Genomic DNA, 24,312 nt, shown 5'->3' with positions numbered 1-24,312 from the left:
AAGTATCCTTACTATAATTTTTTTAAAAGCATGTCAAACGACACAGGAGACTACTTGAAAGAGCTCCCAATAGCCAGACTCAAAAAATGTGAGCAACAAAATATATAACAATAGTGTGGGATTATAATCCAAAGAATAAGTACTCATTACTCCATAGTGATTTAATAAAGAAGACAAATCCTTTTATAGAAAAATTCCAATTAAAAATTAGAAGGAATGAGAGAAATAGAAAAACACTATTAGAACACCACAGCAATAAATACTACAGCCAATATCCACTGACGAATGCTAAAATTAATAGGTGACACTTTAAGGAGAAACAGGATATTTGCATAGCCTCAAAGTATGTTCCCTAAAATATGTCTTAATTACAATTGAGGTTTTAATATGTCCACATATTCTTTGATACTTCTCCCTCCAGGAGGCGGACCCTATGTTTCCTCACCTTGAGTCATGGCTGGACTTAGTGGCTCACTTCTAAGGACAGAGTATGGAAAGGGAAAAGTGGTAACTTTACAATGAAGAAACCTGGCAGACACTGCCTTAACCAAGTGATGAAAATTACTATCACCAGTATTACATCACACTGATCCAATGTACTCTGTGATATAATGTAATGGGGAGTTATCATCTCTCTGGTATTCTTCCCCAATATCTGTAACCTCAGTCTAATTATGAGAAAATAGCAGACAAAACCAAACTGACAGACATTCTCCAGAATTCCTGACAGCACTCATCAAAAGTATCAAGGTTATGGGAGACAAGGAAAAAACCAAGAAACAGTCACAAACTAAAGACTAGAGAAACACGATAACTAAATGTATTATGCTATCTTGGATTGGATCTAGGAACAGGAACAAAAGAATACTAATGGAAAAACTTGGGGGTGTGAATAAAGTCTGCAGGATAACTAAGAATAATAATGTATTATTATATGTATAACTAATATTATATATATATATTATATACAACTAATAATAGTATACCAATGTTAATTTTTAATTTAAAAAAATGCACTATGGTTATGTGAAATGCTAATATTAGGACAAGTTAAGAGAAAAATATATGGGATCTCCCTGCACCACCTTTGCAATTTTTTTTTATAAATCCAGAATTATTTCAGAACAAAACCTCCAAAAAAAATTTTTTCCCAAAAGGAAAAAATATATATATGGTTTGAGTCAACAAAGCCAGAAGTTGAACTTTGAAAGGTTAATAAAATTGCTGAATTCCTAGGACAACTGACTAATAAAAGAGAAAATGCAATTAATAATAAAACAAATTAACAACACAGAAGACCTCTACACTGAAAACTACAACATATTATGGAATAAATGAATGGAAGGTTATATCATGCTTATGAACTGGAAGAATCAATGTCATAAAGATATCAAACTCCAAATTGATCTACAAGTTGTATGTGTAATCCCACTCAAAATTCCAAATTTGCTTTTGGATATTGACAACCAATTCCAAAATCTCCATTAAGACGTACAGAGGAGAAAAATAGTCTTGAATAACGACAATGGATTTACATTACCTGAAATCAAAGCTTCAGTAATTAAGACAGGGTGGCATTGGCACAGGGACGGACAAACTCACCAATGACATGGAAGATAGTCCAGGAATACAAACCCACAAAGATGCAGTCATCTGGTCTATGACAAACGTGAAGATGCAGTGTAGGGGAAAAGGGTAACCTTTTCAATAACAGGTGCTCATTCAATTGGATACCCATAAGAGGGAAAATTAGTCCTGACCCCTACCACATACCATACACAAACATCAGTTTCAGCTTAACTGTAAATCTAAATACAAACAGTGAAACCATAAGACTTTTAGAAGAAAACAGGAAAATATTTTTACGTTAGGGTAGGCAAAGCTTTCTTCAGTAGCTCACAAAAAGCACTAGCAGTAAAGGAAAAAAATTATAAATCATACTGTGTTAACATTAAGAATTTCTGTTCATCAGGGTGCTTGGGTGGCTTAGTCAGTTAAGCATCTGACTCTTGATTTCGGCTCAGGTCATGATCTCATGGTTCATGAGTTCAAGCCCCACTGTCATTGCAGAGCCTGCTTGGGATTCTCTCTCTCCCTCTCTCTCTGCCCCTCTACGGCTCACACACGTGCTCTTTCTCACTCTCTCTCTCAAAATAAATAAGCATTTAAAAAAAAGAATTTTTCTTCATCAAAAGACATCATTGAAGGAGTTTTTTTAAAGCCATAGACACATTGTAAGTCTTTGACTTACAATGGGGTTACATACTGAAAAACCCATCATGAATTGAAAACACTGTTAAGTTGAAAATGCATACAATAGACCTAACCTACAGAACATCATAGCTTAGCCTAGCCTTTAAACATGCTCAGGACACATTACATTAGTCGTACAAAAGCATCTAACACAAAGCCTATTTTATAATGAAGTGTTAAGTGTCTCACGCAATTTACTGAATACCAGAGTGAAAGTGAAAAACAGAGTGGTTGTATGGGGACAGGATAGTTGTAGGTGTCTCTGCTGTTTATCCTCATGATCACATGGCTGCAGCCATCACGGCCCAGCATCCCCAGCAAGTGTCCTACCACATTATCACTAGCCTGGGAAAAGATCAAAATTCATAATCTGAAGAATGGTTTATACAGAATGCATACTGCTTTCACACCATCGTCTAATCAAAAAATCGTTAAGTCAAAGCATCCCAGGTCAGGGCCATCTATATGCGTATTTGCAACACATATATCTAACAACACATATATCTAACATATATGCAACACATATATCTCATCAGAAATATACACAATTTCCAAAATCATCAAGTAAAATATGATCCAATAAAACAGGAGGCCAAAGACGCAAACAGGTGCTTCACAAAAGAGTATATGCAAATTCGCTGAAGGAGATGAAAAGGTGCTTGGCTTCATTGGTCATCAGGAAAATGCAAAGTTAAAACACCACAATCAGACACCACTACGACCCCACCAGAATGGCTGAAAAGAAAACAGCAGACCACGCCAAGTGTTGGAGATGACGTGGAGCAACTGAGAAGCCCACACTGCTGCTGCTAGGGGTGTAAATTAGGACAACCACATCAAAAGATACTTGGAAGTAGCTACTAAAATTGGGCATATGCATTCCCTAAACGCAGCAATTTTACTCCTAGGAATGTACCCAGCAGATACGTGCACATATGTTCACCTAAACACACGTACAAAAATGTTCAGAGCAGTACTGCTCATAATAACCCAAACTTCAACTCTGCAGAATTTCCATCAATAGTCAGATGGTTATTCATAAAAATATACAATAAGCATGTTCAAATGACCAATAAATGCAATAACACTGATCCTGCACACCTAGAAATCTGATATAAGGATTAAGGCAACAAGCTACACAACCTGAACCACAGAACTCAGCAGGTACGCAGCACAGAGAGGTGAATGGGGCGGGGGGGGGGGGGGGGGGGGGGTGGTGAGAAGCCGCAGAGGGCAGGGAGCTGTTTTTGCTTGCGGAAAGAGGACGGAGATGGGGGGAGAGTATGGGAAAAGCACCCCCCACACACACAAAAGCAGCTGGAGAGAAAGTGGAAAAGTGGAAACAGCCTCAGGGACTGAAGTAAAAGGGAGAAAGGAAAAAGGAGAGGGTTTAAATTCCATTAAGGCTCTATAAACAGCAGGAGCGCAGAGTCTGAAACTCCGCAGCTCGATACCTGGCAGTGCTCTGGTGGGAAGGGCAAATCCCCAGGAGCAGAATGAAGTCCAGGGGTCTTCGGGCCACACGGGACGGGCGGTTCCCCTGCTGGAAGGACATCTGGTAGAGACGGTGTGACCTCTCCATGGGCAAAGGTCTCAGAAGACCCCAGAGAAAGGCCACATCCACTGGTGTTGGAGCAAGAACGTTAAGAGTGAAGCCTGGTGCCAGATGTGTGTTGTGATTTGCCATAATCCCTGAAAAGCTGCTGCTACAGGATCGCGTGAACTTTTTCTGGGGTGGGCTGGCACCCAGCCGCAGTCTCTGCATCGGCAACAGCACAGACCTACAAACGTTCCTGGGTGTGGCCGGCAGGCACCCGGCCATTGCTCGGTGAGACCCTCCCACAGAGGGGCAGAACGGGTCAAAGCCGCAGTCCCTCAGAAGTGAGGGATCGGGAAACACAGACATCTCAGCTTTATCCTGAGATAAAGCTCAGGAGGGAGGTGCTGCCTGGGGCTTGGTCATAGACAGTGTAAAAGTGGGGAGTAGGTGGCAGCCGGAGACAAAGGACGGGTGCATGATTGGGGACAACAGAGTTCGGATACTAGAGACTGGATAGCTGCCTGACATCATTTTCACCCCTCCCCCGCAGGCGCATACGCACCGACAAGCACCACAACAATCCACCCCAGTAAACTAAGCAGCGCCATCTAGTGGAGAATGGAGCTGTTACACTAAGCCCCGCCCAACTGGGCCAACCTTGCTCTTCAGGAACACAAGTCTCTCCTCCTGCTTAGTTTACAGACTATAAAGTGCTTCATAGTTTGACTTCTAGGGGAAAACGGTATAATTTCAATCATATTTCAGTCTGTTCACTGATCCACCTATTCAATTTTCTTTTTTTTTTCTTTTTTGCTTTTCTTTTTCTTGAATACAGAATTTATTGAACATATGTGCACATATTTTTGTTTTCAACTTTTATTATAATATTTTTCTTTAATCTTTTTCTACTATATTTTTTATTTTCGTAAAATTTTCAAATTCTATTTTACTTCCATTATTTCATTTTATTCTATTTCACTGTATTCATTTTTTCAAAATTTTTAATGTTTTCCTTTTTTTCCTTTTTCTTCTTCATTTTTTTTCTCTTTTTTCACTAGTCTATCAAGCTCCTTTCAACACCCAGACCAAAACACACTTAGGATCTAGCATCACTTATCTGATTTGTGTGTGTGTGTGTGTGTGTGTGTGTGTGTTGTTGTTGTTAATTTTTTTTAATTTTTTTTACCTTATTAATTCCTTTTCTTCCTTCAAAATGACAAAAAGAAGGAACTCACCCCAAAAGAAAGAGCAGGAAGAAACGACAGCCAGGGACTTAATCGACATAGATACAAGCAAGATGTCTGAACCAGAATTTAGAATCATGTTAAGAATACTAGCTGGGGTTGAAAATAGATTAAAATCCCTTTCTACAGAGATAAAACAAGTAAAAGCTAGACAGGATGAAATTTTTAAAAATCCTATAACTGAACTGCAATCTCAAATAGATGCCACGGTGGCAAGGATGAATGAGGCAGAGAAGTGAATCAGCGATATAGAGGAAAAACTTATAGAGAATAATGAAGCAGAAAAAAAGAGGGAAACTAAGGCAAAAGAGCACGATTTACAAATTAGAGAAATCAGTGACTCATTAAAAAGGAACAACATCAGAATCATAGGAGTCCCAGAAGATGAAGAGAGAGAAAAGGGGGTAGAAGGGTCATGTGAGCAAATCATAGCAGAAAACTTTCCTAACCTGGGGAAAGACACAGACATCAAAAATCCAGGAAGCACAGAGGACTCCCATTAGATTCAACAAAAACCAACCATCAACAAGGCATATCATAGTGAAATTCACAAAATACTCAGGCAAGGAAAGAATCATGAAAGCAGCAAGGGAAAAAAAGTTCCTAACCTACAAGGAAGGAAGACAGATCAGGTTTGCAGCAGACCTATCCACAGGAACTTGGCAAGCCAGAAAGGAGTGGCAGCATATATTCAGTGTGCTGAATCAGAAAAATATGCAACCAAGAATTCTTTATCCAGCAAGGCTGTCATTCAAAATAAAAAGAGAGATTAAAAGTTTCCCAGATAAACCAAAGTTAAAGGAGTTCGTGACCACTAAGCCAGCCCTTGCAAGAAATTTTAAGGGGGACTCTCTGAGGAGAGCAAAGATGGAAAAAAAAAAAAAGAGACCAAAAGCAGCAAAGACTAGAAAGAACTAGAGAACACCACCAGAAACTCTACAAGAAACATAATGGCAATAAATTCATATCTTTCAGTGCTCACTCTAAATGTCAATGGACTAAATGCTCCAATCAAAAGACACAGGGTAACAAAATGGATAAGAAAACAAGATCCATCTATATGCTGTTTATAAGAGATCCACTTTAGACCTAAAGACACCTTCAGATTGAAAGGAAGGGGATGGAGAACAATCTATCATACTAATGGTCGACAAAAGAAAGCCGGAGTAGCCATACTTATATCAAACAATCTAGACTTTAAAATAAAGACTGTAACAAGAGATGAAGAAGGGCATTATATCATAATTAAGGGGTCCATCCACCAAGAAGACCTACCAATTGTAAACATTTATGCTCCAAATGTGAAAGCACCCAAATATATAAATCAATTAATCACAAACATAAAGAAACTCATTGACAATAATAACATAATAGTAGGGGACTTCAACACTCCAATTACAACAAAAGACAGATCATCTACACAGAAAATCAACAAGGAAACAATGTCTTTGAATGACACACTGGACTAGATGAACTTAACAGATATATTCAGAACATTTCATCCTAAAGCAGCAGAATATATGTTCTTCTCCAGTGCACATGGAATGTTCTCCAGAATAGATCATACTATCACACAAATCAGCCCTCAACAAGTACAAAAAGATCGAGATCATACCATGCATATTTTCGGACCACACTATGAAACTTGAAATCAACCACAAGAAAAAATTTGGAAAGGTAACAAATACTTGGAGACTAAAGAACATCCTACTAAAGAATGAATGGGATAACCAAGAAGTTAAAGAGGAATTAAAAAGTACATGGAAGCTAATGAAAATGATAACACCACAGTCCAAAACCTTTGGGACACAGCAAAGGTCATCATAAGACGAAAGTATATAGCAATCCAGGCCTTCCTAAAGAAGGAATAAAGGTCTCGATACACAACCTAACATTACACCTTAAAGAGCTGCAAAAAGAACAGCAAATAAAACCCAAAACCAGCAGAAGACAGGATCATAAATATTAGAGCAGAAATGAATGCCATCAAAACAAAACAAAAAAAATAGATCGATGAAACTGGAAGCTGGTACTTTGAAATAATTAACAAAATGGATAAACCACTAACCAGTTTTATCAAAAAGAAAAAGGAAAGGACCCAAATAAATAAAATCAAGAATGAAAGAGGAGCGATCACAACCAACACAGCAGAAATAAAAACACTAATAAGAGAACATTATGAGCAATTATATGTCAATAAAATGGGCAATCTGGAAGAAATGGACAAATTCCTAGAAACATATAAACTACCAAAAGTGAAACAGGAAGAAATAGAAAATTTGAACAGACCCATAACCAGTAAATAAACCGAATTACTAATCAAAAATCTCCCAAAACACAAGAGTCCAGGGCCAGATGGCTTTCCAGGGGGATTCTACCAAACACTTAAGGAAGAGTTAACACCTCTTCTCTTGAAGCTGTCCCAAAAAATAGAAATGGAAGGAAAATTTCCAAACTCTTTCTATGAAGCCAGCATTAACTTGATTCCAAAACCAGACAAAGACCCCGCTAAAAAGCAGAACTATAGACCAATTTCCCTGATGAACATGGATGCAAAAACCCTCAACAAGATATTAGCCAACCGGATCCAACAATACATTAAAAGAATTATTCACCACAACCAACCAAGTGGGATTTATACCTGGGATGCAGGGCTGGTTCAATATCCGCAAAACAATTAACGTGATTCATCACATCAATAAAAGAAAGGACAAGAACCATATGATCCTTTCAATAGATGCAGAGAAAGCATTTGACAAAATTCAGCATCCTTTCTTGATAAAAAAGCCCTCAAGAAAGTATGGATATAAGGATCATACTTCGAGGTCATAAAAGCCATATGTGACAACCCAACATTAATATCATCCTCGATGGGGAAAAACTGAGGCTTTCCCCCAAAGGTCAGGAACACGACAGGGATGTCCACTCTTGCCACTGTTATTCAACATAGTATTGGAAGTCTTAGCCTCTACAATCAGACAACACAAGGAAATAAAAGGCACCCATATCAGCCAGGAGGAGGTCAAAATTTCACTCTTTTCAGATGTCATGATACTCTTTATGGAAAACCAAAAGATTCCACCAAAAAACTGCTAGAACTTATTCATGAATTCAGCAAAGTTGCAGGATATAAAATCAATGCACAGAAATCGGTTGCATTCCTATTCACCAACAATGAAGCAACAGAAAGAGAAATCAAGGAATCGATCCCATTTACAATTGCACCAAAAACCATAAAATACCTAGAAATAAATCTAACGAAAGAGGTGAAAAATCTATACACTGGAAACGAGAGAAAGCTTATGAAAGAAATTGAAGACGTCACACACACAAAAAAGTGGAAAAATATTCCAGGCTCATGGATTGGAAGAGCAAACATTGTTAAAATGTCAATACTACCCAAAGCAGTCTACGAATTCAATGCAATCCCTATCAAAATAACACCAGCATTGTTCACAGAGCTGGAACAAACTATCCTAAAATTTGCATGGAACCACAAAAGACCCCAAACAGCCAAAGCAATCTTGAAAAAGAAAACCAAAGCAGGAGGCATCACAATCCCAGACTTCAAGCTGTATTACAAAGCTGTAATCAACAAGACAGTATAGGACTGGCACAAAAGCAGACATTCAGATCAATGCAACAGAATAGAGAACCCAGAAATGGACCCACAAATGTAGGGCCAAGTAATCTTTGACAAAGCAGGAAAGAATATCCAATGCAAAAAAAGACAGTCTCTTCAGCAAATTGTGCTGGGAAAACTGGACAGTGACATGCAGAATGAACCTGGACCACTTTCTTACACCATACACAAAAAATAAACTCAAAATGGATGAAAGACCTAAATGTAAGACAGGAAACCATCAAAATCCTCGAGGAGAAAGCAGGCAAAAACCTCTTTGATCTTGGCCACAGCAACTTCTTAGTCAACACGTCTCCGGAGGCAAGGGAAACAAAAGCAGAAATGAACTATTGGGACCTCATCAAAATAAAAAGCTTCTGCACAGCGAAGGAAACAATCAGCAAAAGTAAAAGGTAATTGACGGAATGGGAGAAGATATTTGCAAATGACATATCAGATAAAGGGTTAGTATCCAAAATCTATAAAGAACTTCTCAAACTCAACACCCAAAAAACAAATAATCCAGTGAAGAAATGGGCAAAAGACATGAATAGACACTTCCCCAAAGAAGACATCCAGATGGCCAACCGACACATGAAAAAACGCTCAACATCACTCATCATCAGGGAAATACAAATCAAAACCACAATGAGATACCACCTTACACCTGTCAGAATGGCTAACATTAACACCTCAGGCAACAACAGATGTTGGCGAGCATGTGGAGAAGGAGGATCTCCTCTGCACTGCTGGTGGGAATGCAAGCTGGTACAGCCACTCTGGAAAACAGTATGGAGGTTCCTCAAAAAAATTAAAACTAGAACTACCCTACGACCCAGCAATTGCACTACTAGGCATTTATCCCCGGGATACAGGCGTGCTGTTTCAAAGGGACACATGCACCCCCATGTTTATAGCAGCACTATCGACAATAGCCAAAGTATGGAAAGAGCCCAAATGTCCATTGATGGATGAATGAATAAAGAAGATGTGGTACATATATATCCAATGGAGAATTACTCGGCAATCAAAAAGAATGAAATCTTGCCATGTGCAACCACATGGATGGAGCTAGAGGGTATTATGTTAAGCTAAATTAGTCAGAGAAAGACAAATATCATATGACTTCACTGATATGAGGACTTTAAGACACAGAACGGATGAACATAAGGGAAGGTAAGCAAAAATAATATAAAAACAAGGAGGGGGACAAAATATAAGAGACTCTTAAATATGTAGAACAAACAGAGTGTTACTGGAGGGGTTGTGGGAGGCGGGAAGGGCTAAGTGGGTAAGGGACATTAAGGAATCTACTCCTAAAATCATTGTTGCCCTATATGCTAACTAACTTGGATGTAAATTTAAAAAATAAAGTTAAAATAAAATAAAAATAAAAATAAAAAATAAATGCAATAACACCGATGGATGTGATAAACATGCTATTGAACCAAATAAATCAGAAACGCATAAAAGCATAATTCCATTTATATAAAGTTAAAAATGGGCAAAACTGATCTCTGGCATTAGACATGAGGACAGTAGGCATCCTGTGGTTGAGGAGAGGAGGATGAGGAGGGGGCAGATGTGGACTGGAAGAGGGCATGAGGGCAGCTTCTGGTGCCAATAATATTCTGAGTTTTGATGTGAGGGCTGATTAGACAGGTGTGTTGTTTGTGAATATTCATCAAGTGACACATTTATATTTGTGTACTTTTCTAAATGTATATGTAACAGTAAGTTTCCAGGGAGGGGAAGGAGCTATATACATGCCTCTGAAAGACCCTTAAGGGGGACGGTGGGGGAAGAAACAGGTTAATAATGTGAGCAACCTCCAGATACACTTTACTGATCTAAAGACAGCCCAGAGGCTGTGTATGGAACCAGCCAGTGGCAACAAACTGGTAGAAAGTAGAAATTCCCAATCCGCCAGATGAAGAGCTCTGGATGGATGTAGCTTCTTGTAGGCAAGAAGTCCTTGGCTCAGTTCCCATAAACATGTCCATTTCTCTCACCCCATTTCCCTCCCTGGCTCTATAGCACAAGAACAGAATTGGGGAGAGACTATTCACATGGGACTCACTCCATCCTGAACTGTGTCTCCTAAGCATCCCACCAAGTTAGATACCAAGGTCTAACAAGAAGCTTGGTGGAGAAATGCAGCACCAGGAAGGCCAACTCTAAAGGCTGGCGAAAATGGAGGCAGGCTACTGATGTGTCCACTCAAGGCCTTCCTGGGATAAATGAATGTGAGAACATTGGGAAAACAGAAAGTTCTTTTCATCATCAAGATATTTGAAGCTCTGTCCTTCACCTTGCTATCAATCAAAGCATCTTGGTGATTTCATCTCTAGATAAATATTCACTCTGATGACATTTGTGTCTCATCTCTGGACCATAAAGTCAAGATTTAAGAACAATGTGATGCAGGAAGCTTGAGGATTAATTAGGATTGTCTAGAATCTGTCCTTAGATCACCAACTAAATTTTGATTTAATGCCAAGTTCTTTCAAGTGGGAGGGGACACTCAGAGCCATGTGACTGGTTTGTAGAAAACTTGAGTTGACCCTCTGTGCCTCCCTTAGACCATCTGTCTTTAAAATGTCCCCTGCACTGTCTGGCCTCCTATGGCATTTCATGAGTCAGAATGTCCAAAGGACTGAGCTACTTCCCAAATTACCAACGTGCTGGTGACCGTTTCAAATCTTCACTTGGCCCTTGTTGACATGGCTGCCTGGTCATGGCCATTCTATATATCCTTCCAGATCACGGCCAGGAGCAAGACCTTCTCTATCACCCCTTCCCCCACCCTGCCCTGACTCAAGAGTTGTAACTCTCTTCCCACAGCACCTGTGTCCACGTACACAGTTCTGCCATTGCAGGGCCCACATGGTGGTAATAATCCCTTTAGGGGCTCTCTCCCCTACTACACCTTGACCTTTGCAAAGGTGGGGACAGTAACTTGCTTTTTCTGATAATGTATGCAATACAAGGGAATATAAAATTCAAATCTCACAGAAATACAAAGTGTAAACAGTGAAACTGCCCCAGAATCTTCTGCTATAAGATAACCACTGCCAGTTTGGTGTATGCTCTGTCATCAATTTGTGTGTAAAATATATTTAAATTACTAATGCTCTAATTCTTCCTAAAGAATGGAATCACTGCCTACATGCTGTTTTGCAACTTGCTTTTACCACTAGGCAGCATAAGACAGAGAAGTACGCTTCCCTGATGAAGCACATGGCTTCTATTAACAGCTGCCTAATGTCCACTGTAGAGAGGTACCATCAATTATTTACCCACTCCCCCATGGAAGGACTTCTGCATTATACTCATTTGCTTCGCTATACAAATAATACCACCATGAACTTTTTTTATGCATATCTCTCTGTGTCCACAAAGTAGTATTTTTCTGGGATAGATTCTAAAAGTTGAAACACTGTATCCTTACAGCTTTGTTCCCCTCTGCTGAGAACTGGTGTGGTGTCCATAACCAAAAATGCCTCAGAAATTATGGTTGACTGGGGCGCCTGGGTGGCTCAGTTCGTTGAGCAACCAACTTCAGCTCAGGTCATGATCTCACAGTTCGTGAGTTCGAGTCCCGCATCGGACTCTGTGCTGACAGCTCAGAGCCTGGAGCCTGCTTCACATTCTGTGTCTCCCTCTCTTTCTGCCCCTCCCCTGCTCATGCTCTGTCTCTGTCTCTCTCTTTCTCTCAAAAGTAAATAAACGTTAAAAAAAAATAATAAAAAAAGAAAAGAGAAATGATGGTTGACCTGACCAAACAATGAGAGTCAATAAAAGAAATGGTCCTAAAAAGACAAGTTTTATTTCTTTGGTAAAGTAACTCTAGCAAACTGGCCCCTTATATTATACTGAGTCCCTAACATAAGGATTCTTATAATAAACCCCACTAGGCTGAAGGCAAGGTTCATGTCTAATTTGGATCCGTTCACTTCACCAAATATTTTCTGAGCCTACCCTAAGCTAGAAGCAGGAGATGAAGTTATCAGCAGTAATTTCTGAGAAAAAGTTGATGGCTGCTGATGAAATAGGGAACATCCTTTATTAGTTAACTTCCCTTTATGCTTCTTCAGCCAGAAAGTTCAACACTCAGTGCTGATAAGAACTCTCTTCTGCTTTCGTTTCTGTTGTTTGCTGTCACCCTTCTCAGTATTCCATTCCATTGCTTTGTTACTTTGTTTTTTACCCATATTTCTACAGTTCCATTGCTATACGCATTTTATTGCAAACTACCTCAAACTGATGCTAAGAGTAATTACAACAACTAATTTCTTTATAAGGAATTTATATGTGTTATTTTATTTAATCCTTATTCTTTAAAAGTTGTAAGGAAGGCAGGGCAAGGATAATCACCGTCATCTCAAGTTTTTGGTAAACTGAGGATCAGAAAGATTAAGTGATTCACTCAAGACAACACAGCCCAGGCAAACATAGATTTGAGAATCTAAGTGGGGTCTCAGGATTTTATAATGGAAACAATTAATGCAAATTAAAATGAACTTAAGCACCGAATCATATGAACACCTATCTTCTTCCTTTCCCTTTACTCTGTTACCCAGACATCCACATTCTTGAAGTAAACAAGTTCTTGGGGGAGAGGGAGGGGAACATTTTTGCTTGGGTAATGGGTGTGTAACAAGATTAACACTGCCACCCAACCACCACCACCGTAGAGTCACCGTCTTCAACCTTAATTTCTCACTTTACACCAAGACATAACTATTTCTCGAATGTCTCTTATGCGTCATTCCTCCAGAATCTTCCAGAAATGCTCAATTACATGACAGAGGAATGAGGAAAAAGAGAGGATGGGAGAGGGGAATATGTGTAGAAAAAGGAGAGAGGGGAGAGAGGGAAGTGACAAGGAGAGAGACAAGAGAGACAGGCAGAGGGAGGGAGGGGAAAAAACATTAACTGTTAGATTAAGCCAATGAAAGATCCTTTACAATGTCCGAACAAAAGCCTTTCCTTTCCTTCCTAGCTTTGCTCTGCTTGTCTATTTTCATAGGGAGGACTATGCTTTTTATGCTATTGCAAAACATGCAGAACTATGAGCTACATTTCACAATTTATGTAATGACTGCATGTCATTTTGAAGTTGTATTAGAGTTCCAACAGCTAGTTTTATTCCTCTGGAGAGAGCTTGAGAGGCAGGGACCCGCCCCCCTTCCCAACACCACATATTTATGACCCATATCCTGGGCACTCCACAGGTTAGTTTGTATAAGACTTTCCACACCAGCCTTTCCAAATACCTGACTCAGGGCTTTCCCCTGCTCATCCCTGGTGTCACTGGGAACCCACGGATCTTTCTCTAGCTGAGACCTTCAAGTGTGTTGTTCGCACCCGCTCTCCAGTGGATGACAAGCCCTGGTAACCACAGTGCCTTGTGGCCGCTGCTTGATGCCCCAGCTCTACGGACACTAGTATTTGACGGTGATGGTTAATTTTATATGTCAGCTTGACTAGGCTAGGGCATGCTTGGAAGGCTGGAAAATTTTTATTTCTGAGTATGCCCGTGATGGTGTGTCCAGAAGAGATTAGCATTTGAATCAGCAGAGTGAGTAAAGAAGATCCTCCCTCACGAACAGGGTGGGCAACATCCAATCCGCTAAGCCCTGAAGAGAACAAAAAGGCAGAGGAAGGACAAATTCATGTTCTCTCTACTTGAACTGAGATATCCATCTTCCCTTAGCCTTAGACGTTGGCACTTCTTGCTTTGGGGCTTCCAGACTGAGACCAGGACTCACACCTTGGCCTCCTGATTCAGGCCTTTGGACTCAGAATGAACGACACCACTAGCTTTTCCTCCAGCTTGTGAGTGGCACATGGTGGAACTTCTTAGCCTCCATAACTGTGTGGGCCAATTCCCAAAATAAATATATATCATCTATATCATCAACGATATCATTATTTACCTCTTTTTTGTATCCTATTGGCCCTGATTCCTGATAGAACCCTAATACACTGACGAACCAGCAAAGGGTGTGGAGAAAGAACAAATGCTAAAAGACCTCCGCTTTGAAGCAGTTCCAGACACCTGCTACTCAAAGTCCGAGCAGGTAGGACAAGTGCGTGGCATCTTGTCAATCCTGCATAGCAGTTGAAGTGGTAATGTTTGTTAAGCAAGGGACACTCGGAGTCAGGAAAAATCTGCACTGCCAAACAGTGACGTTTCAGAAATGTATCTCTCTGGGACAGATCCGTGTTCTGAATACCAGTGCCACATACCCTGCCTTCTTGATGCCTCCACTCAACGTGACCCAGGCAGCATCAGCTTCACAAGGGCAAAACTGCCCCAGCCATATGCACCATCCCCAGGTCCCCCATCGCAGAACATGGAAGTTCTGTATGTTCGAAGAAGAAATCCTGGAGTCATCCTGACACTTCCACCTCCTCAATCGTCAACAGGCTTACCTCCTGGGTATTTCTCCCATGTATTTACTACTCGACAACTTCACTACCATCACCCCTTTCAGATCATCATGATTTTATCACTAGGCTATTCCTACAGCCTCCTGGCTGACCTTCCAACTCCTCACTCTTAACTCTGTTCAATCAGTTCCAACATTAGGGTAAGTTTTAAGGACACAAACCATTGGATAAACATTCTAAAGGCTTCCTACTGCTTTTAGAATTAAGAACATAGATTTAGCTTTGGCTTATGGAGACCCGACTCCCGTCAATCTCTCCAACCTCCTCTTTCATCATTCTATACCATATTGGCCTTCTTTTGGTCACCCAAAGGCACCATGTCCCTCCCTGTCCCATAGCTTTTGCACACGATGCTTGTCAATATCTGCATAGATATTGCAGGGGCCCCTACTCACCTTCACTCAGCCATCTCATTATCCCTTGGGTCTCAGCTTAAATGGCAACCTTCTCAAGGAAGCCTTCCTGACCCCCTAGAGTGAGCTCTCATAGCATTCTGTGTTTTATTCACAGTATTTATGATACTGGTAATTATTTTTATAATTATTTATTAAATGCTTGTCTCTTCCTCCCTCGCTCCAATCTTCAAACTGTAAGCTCAGTGAGGGCAGACACGATCTACCAGGTGCCACCCTGCATTCTGAGTATGTAACTGTGAAATGCTCAGGAAAGGTTTGTGGAAAAACAAGTTGAAATGAAAGGGGGAAATGGGATGAAAGGACAGTTAATTGGTTCTTTTTTTGAACTGATTTCTCCGTATGTTTGGAATAGAATAATACTTTCATAGAAGACTTCAAGGAAAGTTGTTTTAGAAAAAGTATACGCATGTGTGTATAAATATATTTTCTTCTTTCCTCATTACTTTAATAAAGAAACAAGCTCAGGCTTACACATAAAACTTGACAATAGTGGAACCATCTGAAGAAAAAGTATCAGTTATAAACCGTCTGAAGAAAAAGTATCTGACTGTGTACAGAAAACTCAACTCAATATGCCAAACCACCATTTTTCCTGGATTCCAAATAACTGGCATGTGTGATAATCTTCTTTTAATAATATTTTTTTCCTCTTTCCAAAAATTACACAAGTCCCTTGGGGATAGCAAAGATTTTTTTTTTTTTTTTTCAAACTCTTTGGCAGAATCAGTGTAGTTCTAGAATTCACTGCTCTGGAATACCATCAGATCTGTCAACTTTAAGTGAGAAATGTCCAAACCCAGCCGCCAGACTGCAAAGTTTGTTCAGAGGGGTTCAGCACAGGCACCCCTCACACCAGTCCCAAGCTCCCTGGATGTAGGGCTGGTGTGGGCAATGAGGCTGCCTGACAAACAGGTCCACCCCACCAACAGCATCCCTGCCATAGCTGTCATCCTGGGAGCTCAAACCTTTACTCCTAATGCAAAGCCACTCCCCAAACTAGTTTTGCAACTACTTTTTTTAAATTTTTTTTTTAACGTTTATTTATTTTTAAGAGAGTGAGAGACAAAGTTCGATTGGGGGAGGGGCAGAGAGAGAGAAAGAATCTGAAGCGGGCTCCAGGCTCTGAACTGTCAGCACAGAGCCTGATGCGGGGCTCAAACTCACAAATCGCGAGATCATGGCCTGAGCCGAAGTCGGATGCTTAACTGACTGAACCACCCAGGTGCCCCATAGTTTTGCAACTACTTTTACATATCTGCGGTGGTGGTTACTCTACTTTGACCTGTGGAGTTAGCAAAAGATACTTGGGGCCAAGCCTGGCGCATAATTGGAAGACAGAGCTGAATAACACCTTTTTGTTTGTTTTTTCGTTTTTCATTAACACCTGTTACATGTTATCCAGGACATAGAAAGTTTCATATCTCACTTGACTTTTCTCTAGGCACTTCCCAAAGAATCATTTTGAGCTGAACAGCACGTAAGGAAACCGCACTTATGTCTTCCATGGAAATATGGATCACCTGCATTAGAATTGCAGAGTCCAGGGAGCTTGTTAAAATGCAGCTCAGAGCCCCATCCTGAACCTATGAGGAAATTAAACTGAACCCGCTGGTGGAGAATAACGAGGGAGACCGGCAACGTCTCTGACAAGACCTACAATGGAAGAGCAGCCAAAACGGGAGAAGCAGGAGGCAAGAATCCGAACACAGGGCGACTCTGACAGAGGACCATGCTTCAGGGACCATAAAGGAGGCCTGTGTGGCAGAAGCCCAGAGGCTGAGGTGGAGACCACAAAAGACGGGCTGGAAGGGCAGGCTGGGAATGGGAAGTCACTGAAGAATCTTACACAGTCCAGTATCCTGGCTGATTTGTGTTCTGTAAAGACTGGTCTGACGCGGTGCGGAGAAGACAGTTGGCAGCTCAAGGAAAGAAGTCCGAAGACCGTTTGGACTTGGGCTAGGTTAGTAAAAGTGGAGACAGAAAGGCATGCAAGTCTGAGGCACAAGGTGGAAGTGGGCTCATGGGCTGAAAGAAGGCCAAGGTAGGGGGAGAGGGAATCTAGGGTGACAGCCAGGTTTGCAGCTTCTATAGGGTGAAGAGTGGTACCATTTGCTTGGATGGGCAAGGCTAGGGGGAAATGGGAAGGCAAGAGATCCCTTTGGACATGCTCGGTGTGGGTGTCTTATCTATAAAGTGGAGATAATTCTACCAGCATCCATAGTTTTTGTAATGATTTGAGATAATGTATGCAAAGAACCTCAAGAAACATAGTAAGGACCCAATGAATGTATCTATATCATTATTATTATTATTATTAAACATAAGAATATTTGTTGGCACACTAGACACATTTAAGTCAGTATTTCTTCTTTTTCTCCTCCTAAAAACACCATTAATTGAAGCTGGACTGAATAATGCCCACTACACAAGCCCAACCTCAGTGATCTTGCACAGAGGTTTTCTCTACCTCCAACTCCAGTGCCCAATATCTTGACATTGCACACTTGATCCACTTTATTCCACTTTACTGACAGGAAACATCCGAAACCGTAAGGATTAGGCTCCTGAGGACTCGTGTGTGGGGCAATTTGTAAATTTCCAGTCTCACACACCAGTGTTTATTCCCCTCTCTTTGGTCTCACCTCTGTTCCCCTCAAGCCCATGACTCTCTGCCAGGTTTCCCAGTACAGACCCAACCACCCCAATTTCACCACCCCTGAGACTCAAAGAAGGTGCAAAGAAAATCAATCTTGCCTTAAAATCAGTAAGCCAAAAGAGGCTCCCTGGTGATGAGAGGCAGTGGGGGATGGCCGGGAAATCAAATCCCTCAAGTACATTTGAATGCCTTAATGTGATCAAGAGCACTGGCCTGTCGGCATTAGGAACATTCTGATGGACTCTAAGGAATTAAGTGATTCCAAAACTGTTTGCAGGAGGAATCCAAAGAGTAGTTGGGAGCAAGCAACACGTCACTTTGAGGAAACTTCCCCGACACGTGACAGCTCAACCCCTGCAGCCATCCATCAGGTTCGGGAAGCGAGGCTTGACATCAGAAGTCTTTTGCTGCCCGGAGAGCAGGAAGGTAACAAGTAAGGCTGAAGGGCCACGTAAGGCCAGAAAAGGAACACCATTCAATGACTCCAATGACTGGGGACAGAGACTGGGAGCTCATCATACCAGCCTCCACAAGGAACGATCAAGCCCGTCTGCTCCAGGCCCACAAATGGGGGGGCGGGGGGGGGGGGTGAAGGTCACACCAAATGCCAGTGGCGATCTCAGGAGGAGTAGAGCTCAGCCTGAGGGAGAGGCCAGTCCTGACCAAGGGATCACACCATTACAATCCAGCCATAACAACTGGATGCAGCTAGGGAGGTGGCGAAGGGCCAGGGTGGGTGGGAAGATGGTGATGAAGGGGATGCCAGCCGCACCTCCCCCCCCGCCCCCACCACCCATCCTGATGGCACCAGACTCCCCAGCTCACCAGGCAGACTGCCTATATGCTGGCCTCTCTGATCAGGGAGAAGCCAATTGTCAGGCTCAAAACACCTCCAGTGTTACTGGGACTGGTACAAACGTCCGTCTCACAGAGCAGTCACCCGTCAAAGGGACTCTTCCCACAGGGTATTTAATCCAGGCCCTGCCCCATAGCGCTGCATCCCTCGCATCAGGCTAGACAGAAGCATGTCAATCCCATTTAGAAATTACCTTCCAGCCACAAGCTATTCAAACATTTGATAACTTTGATTATCCCCTGGCAGAGGCACATCTGAGGAGGGAGATAAGCACACAGGAGAGAGGAACAGAGGAAAGAAGCCTTCCCACTGCACAGCTAACACCAAATGAGTGGGAATCACATCTTCTCCAACGAAGTTTTTTTTTTTTTTTTTAATTTTTTTTTCAACGTTTATTTATTTTTGGGACAGAGAGAGACAGAGCATGAACGGGGGAGGGGCAGAGAGAGAGGGAGACACAGAATCAGAAACAGGCTCCAGGCTCTGAGCCATCAGCCCAGAGCCTGACGCGGGGCTCGAACTCACGGACCGCGAGATCGTGACCTGGCTGAAGTCGGACGCTTAACCGACTGCGCCACCCAGGCGCCCCTCCAACGAAGTTTAAAAGGGGCAGGAGTTGGTGGTGCAGTTGATTAAGTGTCCGACCTCGGCTCAGGTCATGATCTCGCTGCTCGTGGGTTCGAGCCCCGCCTCGGGTTCTGTGCTGACAGCTGGGAGCCTGGAGCCTGCTTCGGATTCTGTGTCGCCCTCTCTGTCAGCCCCTCCCTCCCTCCCACTCCGTCTCTGTCTCTCTCTCTCTCTCAAAAATAAATAAGCATTAAAAAAGTGTTTTAATAAAAAAAATTTTTTTAAATAAAAGAGGCAGGAGTTAAAGGAGTTTTTTGTTTATTTTTCATTTTAGTTTTTGAGACACAGCAGGATATAATCTGCTTAGGAGTTAAATAGAGACATCGGTCTGGTTCTACCTGAGACCTCCCAGCTTGCTGTACATGCCCCAGAGTGCTTTTGAATAAAGCAACTGGATAAAGATATATAAATGTGAACATACAAAAATGCAGAGGGCAGCCAGCTCCTTTCCATAGCCCTCCTGCGCCTCCCCTAAGTCACTGATTCCCTGCCACCTAATGGTAGAGGCACAAATCGCTCCAACAGGTGAGAACTGGCAGCCTGCCTATAGCCAAACTTCATCTATATGTCATGGCAGCTAGACAGGCAGCTTCTAGAAAAAACAAAAAACCCTTCTCCATACTGCCCTGGTTATGGATTCCCAATACTGCTGCCACTATTGGACACCAAAGGCCTGGAAACAAAGCATTTAGCCAGTCATTCAACGATTATTTATTGAGCACCTACTTTGTGCCAGGACCTTTGCCAGCATGCTAAAGACAAAACACGGCAGACACCGAAGCCATGTGCAAGTGGCAGGAGAGAACACAAGCACTCAAATGAACAAGATAAATGGAGAGAAGGTTAAGGGCCACGAGGAAGACAAGCCGGGTGATGTACGAGAGGGTCAGCGAGGTGGGGTGCTTGCTACAATAGTCAGGGAGGGTCAATCCGAGGACAGGACACTGGGTCAAAACCTGGAGGCCACGAAGAAGGCAGCTTTCAGCAAAGGGAGCAGAAAACGTAGCACTGGCACCAGCACGCACTACAATGAAGCCGTTCCGGCTGTGCAAGGTGAAGAGCGAGAAGACACACGTGTAAAGGAATTATGCACAAGGCCGTTCAGCCTCACCCACGCGCCCAACGACGTACGCACACGTACATGCGTATTGCGACAAGACGCCCCGTGCCCCTTCCACTGCCGGAGTGCCCATCTGGCTTTATTTGGCAAGCCCAAGGCATAGCCGGCACACGGAAATAAATGGCCACATCGTCATGTCGACCCAGTTCACAGGCCATGGAAAGCCCTTCTGCACTGACAGCAGCGCTTCCTGTTCTTCGCTCCGAATGCGGCTTCACGGGCCCTCCCCTGCGCTATCAGGAACCCTAGCAGTCACCCCTGGGGAGCAAGGCACCTTTCCTTCCAAGTGGTCTGGAGCAAACAGAGCTCCCTTACATTTCATAACTAGCTCAGGCCTGAATTTATGCCAGGTCATTGTATTCCATTAAGGTTGCCATGGTTACGCCAGGCCCCGGGGTTACCTGGACTTTTGATGTTCTGGACGCAAGGGTAACAGCTGCTTTGCTTCTCCTGTGATTTACTGGGAAAGCAGCAGAGAGGTAGAAAGGCTAGATAGGACCCTGGAGTCTAGAGGAACTGCAGGTAGGAACAGCACACCCCTCATGACTGAAAAGCTAAGGCTCTTTCCTAAATCCACCAGCCTATGAGCTCCAGCAGGGCAGGGACCCGCTCTGATAAACCCCCGTGTTCCCCAGCACCTGGTGCATAATTAAATCTCAATAGATGCGACTGATTCATTTTGTGGTACGGGGGGGCCGGGGGGCCGGGGCGGGGGGGGGGGGGGAGGTATCACAAAAGAATTCAAATAAAGAATCCATCTTGGGCTCTTACCCTCTTTAAAATTTAAGGGGTAATGAGATTATAAGGAAAACTACGTTCCTCTCATTGCAAACTGGAGATCACACAGAAGTGAAATGGCTCTTGATGAGGAAAAGGGCCTGAACATGCGACAAGGGAGGCATGTTAGTGTCAGTCCTCCAAGAAGCAGATGCCAAAATAGATTAGACATGGAAGAGATTTATTTGGGGAAAATGCCTATAAAGAGTAAAAGGGGAAGGAAGCAGAAGCGGGAGGGGAGAGCCTTTGCACCACACTGTAGGTCTAACACTCATCAAAGGAGGAAGGGAAAAAGATTAGGTAAGAAGAGCTTTGAGTCTCCAGGGCAGCTCCGGAAAAGTCTCAGCAGGTGGACAGACAGCCTCTGAGCAAAGGCTGTCCATTAGAAGAGTCCCACACTGAGCAGAAATAGCCAATTCCAGTGTCCCCACTGCACTCAGTTACAGTCTGGGCAGGGCCCGGGAGAAGTGTAGTCTTGACATTAATATGATGGGAAATTCAAAGAGGGGGGTGTGGGGGTGGGGAGCTGATGCTGTCCAGGCAAGGAGATCGGAGCCGGGCACCTCCATGGCCACTCAGGGTGGGGGTATTTGGAGGGGGTGTCAGGGAGGAGAGGAAGATCCCCAGGAGGGTGGAGTCTGAAACCAATGTGGTGGGAGGTGTGAGAATGTCTTCAGGCACAGGGGCAAGATGAGGAAGCAGCCGGGAGCTGTGCTTACTGCTGCTGATCACCTACCTGGTCTCTGCTCTGCTCTTCCTGCTCAAGCACAGAAACAGCCTAGACTCCCTGGCAGCTAGAAGTGGCCATGTGACCCCATTCTGGCTGGTGAGATGGAAACATGGAAGGAGAAATCTGCTGGATATTCCTGATAAAAAGGGATTGGCTTAACTGGCCTGTGGCTGATGCCCTCCTCCCTTCCCATCCTTGCCACCTGGAACGTGGGCCGGAGGCCTGCAGGGGAAGCAGTCACCTTGCTACCGTGAGATAATTGATAAGCCTGAGGATGGAAACCACAGGCCGGAGCTGGTGGGGCACAAAGAAGAGAGAAGGCCTGGAAAATTGACGACATGGCCGAGCTGCCGTGTGTGGGAGGCCCACCTCCAGAATTCTTGGTACATGAGAAAAATAAGCCCCCGTGGGATGACGCCATGAAAATCAAACTAGCGCTCCATGCTGTCAAGCCCAAGCCCTAAATAATCCAGAGGCGATCTGGACGGAGGGCTACTCCGAAGTGAGCAAGGGGATGCCTGCCCTAAGATGCATGATGAGATCAACTCACCAGTGCTGCATCCCAGCCTTGCAGGGTGGGGGAGGGGCACCCTGAGGGAAGTGAGGGGGACAGTGGCCCTGTGTTTAAAACACGGCAGAACAAGATAAGAAGCCTCTGTCCCAAAGAACCCAATCACCTGTATTATGAATGAACGAGTCCTAAATCCTACCCTCAGGTAGTCTGAAATCTCACTGGGGAAACAAAGCAGAGAAAATGTGCCTTAACCAATCACTAGTAGCTGGCGCTTCATCTCCACGCCCACCACCCCACCCATGACAGACATACGTAACAGTCACTTCATTCCTTCCCATCAGGCCCAGGGAAGGCCTGGAACCCTCCGTGCCCACAGGCAGCCCCTACCACTCAGTTAAGGTCAGCTGCTGAAGTGAAATTTACCTGCCGTGATGTGGTCATCTGCAAACTTACAGATTTTAGGCCACAAAAAAAGAGAGTGGAAATACACTTTTTCTCTCAACAGGCTTAAATGAAACAATTTTTGCCTAGAGATCCCCAGAAAATGATTTGCCTCCTAGATACCAGTGAACAAGAAATAAGCCTTCCGACCCACCCATCTCAATCGAGCCAACATGAGAAAGTGAGCCATCCAGTGCAACGGATCTGGCAGCGGGGACTCTCGCTTCCCAGCTCTGGGGGGAGGTCTGGCCCAGAACAATGGCCCCGACAAACTGTACAGTTCCAGCGATGCAAGAGAGACCTCCCACCACAAGTCACCTGTCAGCACGTCAATCTCAGAAAGTCAGCAGAGATGCGGGTTTACCACCGCTGCTCCACGGGGCCGGCATTGGACATCTGATCAGCCCTCTGTGCTCCACAAAGGCACGGCTCAGGATCCAGAAGATTAATTAAAGCCCCTAAAGGCCACAGAAAATTCTGGTCTTTTAAAAAGTAAAACCAATCCCCCTCTCCTCCCCTTACATCCCCAGGAGACTTGCACGAAGTCAATCTTCTAATCCGAGCACAAGTCTCATATCCTTTTCTAATTGCCTGAGCGAGGAAAAGTTCCCCACGGACTGTTTCAGTTGTTTCTTCAATCTAGAGAAAATACATTTGATTAATAATCATGTAATTACATTTCCAATTCAGTGACCATTGTCACCGGATGAAGATCAAGATGAAGTCTGTCAATAACTCTGACAGCAAAGTCTTCGTCAAAGTGGGGTCATTGGTGAAGGCGGGGAGGCTTTGCGAGTGTTACAGTCGCCATGTCGTTAAATGACTGGAGTCTGGCCCTTTTAGCAAGACTTTTTCTCAAAACGAACTTACCTCTGTTAAGTCGAACAGATGCAATTAGGAAGATAAAAACAAACAGAAGCTGGCCCCTTAGAAAAGGTCCCTAAGAGGAGACAGCAGAAGGCGGGCTGCCACCCCACCCCCCAACCCCTAATGCCAACCCCTAGATTGCTAAAATGTCCTCACCGAACACAGAAAGCCTCACGCCCGGACCTTGAAC

The sequence above is a fragment of the Leopardus geoffroyi genome, chromosome D2, assembly GCF_018350155.1.
Source record: "Leopardus geoffroyi isolate Oge1 chromosome D2, O.geoffroyi_Oge1_pat1.0, whole genome shotgun sequence".
Classification (NCBI taxonomy): domain Eukaryota; kingdom Metazoa; phylum Chordata; class Mammalia; order Carnivora; family Felidae; genus Leopardus; species Leopardus geoffroyi.
The sequence above is the reverse complement of the archived record's forward strand: the minus strand, read 5'-3'. Positions refer to the sequence as shown.